Source organism: Odontomachus brunneus, unplaced genomic scaffold (assembly GCF_010583005.1).
Source record: "Odontomachus brunneus isolate Ranch 3 - 2012 unplaced genomic scaffold, Obru_v1 Obru_scaffold_259, whole genome shotgun sequence".
Lineage (NCBI taxonomy): Eukaryota > Metazoa > Arthropoda > Insecta > Hymenoptera > Formicidae > Odontomachus > Odontomachus brunneus.
This window is the reverse complement of record NW_022639709.1, coordinates 364,548-370,098: the sequence shown is the minus strand read 5'-3', so window position 1 is coordinate 370,098 and position 5,551 is coordinate 364,548. Positions and strand designations below refer to the sequence as shown.

The 5,551-nt window shown below is 53.1% G+C and overlaps 1 protein-coding gene across 2 annotated transcripts in view; it reads left to right on the top strand.

Annotated features, from left to right (window-relative positions):
• Positions 1–4,654: 4,654 nt before the first annotated feature.
• LOC116852858 overlaps positions 4,655–5,551 on the top strand; it is a 113,342-nt gene continuing 112,445 nt past the window's right edge. For both annotated transcript variants that reach the window (XM_032833597.1, XM_032833596.1), the window contains exon 1: positions 4,655–5,160. The gene's annotated coding sequence lies outside the window, so the exon portion shown is untranslated. The remainder of the gene's footprint in view (positions 5,161–5,551) is intronic.

The window sequence follows — 5,551 nt, the reverse complement described above, 5'->3', positions numbered from 1 at the left end:
CACACACACACACACACACACACACACACACACACACACACACACACACACACACGTACGCACATACACGTACACGCGCGCGTGTGCATGAAAAGCGTACGAATACACGTCGTAAAGACAGCTACTCGCCGCATCCGTTATCTGGAACGTCGTTGAACGTAACAACGTTAAACGACAAACGGATGCGCGCGAGTGCCGTCTTTATTATTCCGCGTGCAATCTTTCTGTCCCTACTTCTTTCCTCTCTTTTCCAAAAACGTTCCCCAGTTCCGAAGTCCCTCCCCTCCGTTGGATCCTCCGCGCGCGGAAGTTGCACGGTTGCACGGGAATAAATTCCTGTGCGCGTGACATTGAAGTTTTCAGCTCGCGCTCTCTCTCTCTCTCTCTCTCGTTCTCTCTCCTTCTTGCGCACGCGGTGCGCCGACATTAAAGTAACGCGCGCACGCGGGCGTTTAATCGATAACGGCGAGTTCAAAATTCCCTTTCCGAATATCTGTAGGGAATAACGGAGCGAGTCGCGTGTTTACGAAAGCTCCTCGCTCTGCAACTCCCCTCGTCGCCCTCGCCCCCCGTCCGCCAAGAGAGGGTACTCTCTCACATCGCGACGGTGCAATAAATACCACGTTGTACGTGACGCGTTAGCACGCGTACGCGCTTATCGCCCTCGAATATCGCTCCGTCGCCGTGACTTCCGCGTACGAGAAAATTTTCTCATGAGAGAGAGAGAGAGAGAGAGAGAGAGAGAGAGAGAGAGAGAGAGAGAGAGAGAGAAAGAGAGAGAGAGATCGTCTGTCGCGCTGATTAGATTCGATTGGACAACATTTCCACATTTCCTCATACGTCACACAACGTCATGTATACCTGGGGCTTTATTTCGGTCGCATAACAAACATTAACTCGCTACAATATTGGTATCAATATTGGGTCTCGAACGAATATCCAATCGCTCTCCGATTTTCATGAAAGAATTTCAAAATAGCGCAAAGCTGTTTGCAGATTTAGATTTTATCGCGTCACTATCTTATAGCTGCGACTTCTCTGGAAAAAATGTGTGCGGAAATAACATTATGATATTTCAAAGTCGCCCGATTTGAGAGAGCCAGATTATACTGCATATCTTAGAAAAGACGATTGTACGCGAAGTAAGTTAACTGTGCCCTTTTAATTCCAAGTTTTTTTTTTCTATGAGCGTTATGTATAACGTTGTTTGAGAATCAGGAAGGTGCATTCAGCGTTCGATATAACGTCTGAAATACAATTCCTGACCATTATAACTAGGATTTCATGTGCGATTTTGTTCTCATATGTATAAGATTGAAAATCGTACAAGACAGAACGTCCGGACGCGAACTTAACCCTAATCGTGTAAGTTTAAATATTCGTATTTAAAAATTAGAACAATAAGAATATCTAAGATTAAGTGTCCAGACGTCGATACTTTTACCTAAATTATCGAACTAAGGTTAGCTATAATATATACCATACATGTGCACCATGTTGAAAGTTTAAATATTCGTATTTGAAGAGTAAAAGGAGAGAAATACCAACAGGAGAGTGTCGAGAACCAGGCGCATGTCCGGGAATCGAGGTTTTTACTTAAACTATAGTTACAATGGTCAGGCGCATATGTGACACCAAACACGTATACATACGACGAACGCGCACACACCTGCACTCGCGTCCGATCGAGCTTCGAGATCGACCGGCCGATCGTCTCTGCTCGCACAGCGAGGTTATACCGCGTGTTTATCCGCTTTATCGCACGAAACTTTGGGATGCGGCACGAACGCGGGGGCGTCTGACCTACTAACTCGTTTTTATTTAACTTATTCATTGTCCGATCGGAGTCGCGAGCTTACGGAGGTCGTAAAAAGGTTATGGAACTCGCGAGAGAGAGAGGAGAGAGACGACACGCACGTACGACACGTCGTTGGCGAGCGTGTGCATGTGTGTGCGCGCGCCGCGCGGTCGTTGGGTATTAATAATGATTGCCGGCGACTCGAGAGGTCGGCACAAGATATTTCGGCGAGTTTTGAAATTCCGCGGTGCGCGATGCGGGAGGACGATTTGTATCGTCTGCTTTTTGTGTCGCAGGGGGAGACGTGCGTTTTACCAGTCTTTTCTCTCTCTCTTTCTCTCTGAAAGAAATTATAACGGTTTCGATCCCATGGCCGACGGCTGCCGACGTTTTCGCATCCGCGACAGTCGCAGGAGCGGAAACGCAGAGGCAACAGACAGACACACTCGTCTGCCTCGTGTTTCGTCCTTCGCTCCTCATGCGATTCGACAGCGGCTTGTCTCACGATGCAAAGGAAATTATCGTAATCTCGAAACAAAGCGGCCTTCCTCGGGTGTACGCGTCACGACGACGACAACGACGACGACGGCGGTGGCAACGGCTCCGATGGCGATTGCATACCTAAAATGCGAGGAGAAGTGCGTCGGACGAATAAAACCGCGACAGTAGACGCATGTATAAATATACGTATTGCGAATGCACCAAAACGCTTTCCTGAAATCTCAAGAGATCGGCTGGAAAACTTGGTAGCCTGCGCGAGCTCGGAGGATCTCTCTTTCTTTCTCTTTCTCTCCATCTATCTTCGTCTGCCTCGCTCCTTCCCCCTCTCTCTCTCTTTCTCTCTTTCCCTTTCTCGCTCGCTCACTCGCTCCGCATGTTCGTCCCTCTGCCCTCCACTCTCTTGGCAGTAACTCGTTTTGTCTCTCTCTCTCTCTCCCCCTCCTTCGCTATCTCTTTCCATCTCCTCCAGCACGGCAAAACGGGATTCTTTCCTTCTCTGGTCCGCCGTTCTCCGTACGCTTGTGAGTGTTAGTGGATTGCCTGGTGTCCGTGAGGGCCTTCTGCGACGTTGCCGTGTCGCGCGCTCGACGACGCTGCACAGTTGCCGCGGGTTCGACGCGTCGCGGCGTCTCGCTCCCTCGCGCACGCTTGCGCGCTCGCTCGATCTCTCTCGAACTTTCTTCCCTCCGCGCGCGGCCGGGATCAACTATACACCCTCCCCCGCCAACGACCGACCCCCACCATCAACGCCGCCAAGCTCTCTCCGCACCCCCTCGCTGGCCGCGAGGCAGCCAGCCTACTTGCTTGCTTGTGCTCTCGTACACAGTGCCGTACGCTGATTTCGAGCGCCCCTTGGTATACCGGGAAATCGCCAGGATGGAATATCGCGTTGGCTGCGTAGTCTATCGATGCCTCGTCCTCGAGACTTGATAATTCCCATGTGATTTCCGTCGAAAAGCTAATTCGCGTCGAGTCATTGTCGCCGAAATTCGCCCATAAATTGTTGCATGCGATCTTTTCGAGGCGAAATTCAATGGTAACATCGAAAAGTACTACGATATGTGTATTTAAAGTAGCCATCTTTCGATCGAGTATGTGAGATTGAATTTTACATACCAGGAATGTTTACTTCTTCGAGGAGAGTTACTCAACTACTTCTCTCTATATAGGATATTTATACATGTATAAATCTGTAACCCCGCAGAGAGAGAGAGAGAGAGCCATGCTCGTAGTGTAAAACTTTGCTATAGTTTCTCGTTTTAATTTCGTCACGAAGCAGGCACAGCTGGACGACATGCGTTGTTGCGTCGCAGTCTATGAAAGAGAAACAACGGAGACGTAGCAGGATCGCACTTGTATCGAACATGTCGCTTTCTCGGCGCATTATTCGCGCGGATCGCGTCTCTCTTCCACGATTGTTAAACGTGTCCGGCGAGCGAGACGGCGAGGGGACCGATAAAATTCGCGATACACCGGCAAACGTTTGGCCTTTTGAACGCAAAACGTGTCGCGATGCCGCGTGGAACAGCACGCTTGCAAATTACAAAACGGACAAGTCAATCTCTCTCTCCCTCACACAGTGGAAATCAAGACGCGAGACGAGAACGAGAGAGAAAGAGAGGGGGGAGGGAGAAGGGAAAAAAAAGAGAAGGGCAAGCGGAGAAAGAGCGGTCCCTTTGTGCGTTTTTATTACGTGCGAGAAGAGCGCGCGCGTTCGGCGGACCGAAAATAACAGAAAATGGAAGCCCGAGTGAAAGTAGAAGTCAAGGGACGCGCTGGCCGTTGACGGAATTTCAACGAACATCGCGACACGAAAAAGCGTAAAAATCGGCGAAGTCGACGAGCCGAAATTGTATTTCTCCTTCGACATCGTTCAAATATATTCGCGTGCACGCTACACGCGCATCCAGCTCGCGGATTCAAGCCAGACAACGACGACAACGACGTTCGCGCTCGCCTCGGCATTTCGACCTATCGGCTTTAAGTCGGGGATCTTTCAGGATGTAGCCGAGCGCTTTGCTCGTGGCCGCCGCCGCCACCGCCGCCGACGCCGCTGCCAGTGCACAACACACAGCAGCGAGCGCGATCGGGCGTTCTGCGCGAATCGACGCGCATCCGCTGCGCGCGATTCGATCGTGTCGAGAGAGGAAAACGTTGTTCTCGGAGGATCGTAGCGGGAAAGAGTCACGAAAAATTCGCCAAGACTCGACCGCGAGGACGCGGCACCGAGAGCGGGCGACGGAGGTGCCAACGACACCAGCGCTAGAGCCGGCCCTGGGCTAGCGCAGTCCCCTCCCTCCCGTTCGCGGAACGCGCGCTGCTACGTCGCTCGCTCGCTCGCTCGGTCGTTCTCGGTTCACCCCACTCTGGAAGCCGCGTGACCCCTCGTCCCGTCGCCGCGCTCTCGCCCGGACGTCCCGCACCCGCCGCGGCGGCCCGTTACCCTCACCCCGCGGCCGCTGCCCGCCCCGACGCTCCTCTCCCTTCTCCCCCCGCGCGCCTCACCGTGATTCCGCCTTGCCTGCCTGCCAGCCTGCCGTCCGTCCTTACGTCCGTCCGTTCGCCGTTTGGATCTATGGTTGTGTGCGGTGGATTTCGTGACGTTAACCTGGCGGCCCTGAAAACGCCGTGTGGACCGGCCGCACCGATTTTCGTGCAGCGAGACACCGAGTCGTCGGGGCGCGAGTGCGCGAGAACGCGAGTGTTTTTTAATCGCGGTGACCCGTCGTCGCCGTTGTTGCTGTCGCCGCCGCCGCCGCCACCGCCGCAGCCGTCGTCGTGCTCGCCGTTGTTCGCCGCTGCTGCTGGCGATCGGCTCTACGTCAGGGAATACGATATACCGAGGAAATAGTTTGCCGCGGGTAAGGCTCTCGTGTTAACGAGGAAGGTTAATGTGCGCGGGTAGGAACGACGTGGGACACCCAACGTCGTCTTCGACTCCGCCGTCGTCCTCGTTCTCGTCATTATTAGTGCCGCCGTCATCGTTGTAGTCGTCATCGTGATCATCGTAGCCGTTGCACCGACATCGTGATCGTGCTCGTTGGTAACGTCCTCTCGCGAGCGCGCTGTGTGAAGAAGAGTGCGGGAGAGGCATGATCGCGTCTCGTAACAGCTCCTTCACGAAATTCGCCTCGGAGGGCTAAGAAAGAAACCGCTGCGCCGAAACGCGCATCTCGTCATCGTGCTCCTTTTTGTCAAGTCTATCGCTCCTTCTCCGTCTCTCTTTGTCCTTGCCTTTGCCCCCCCCCCCCC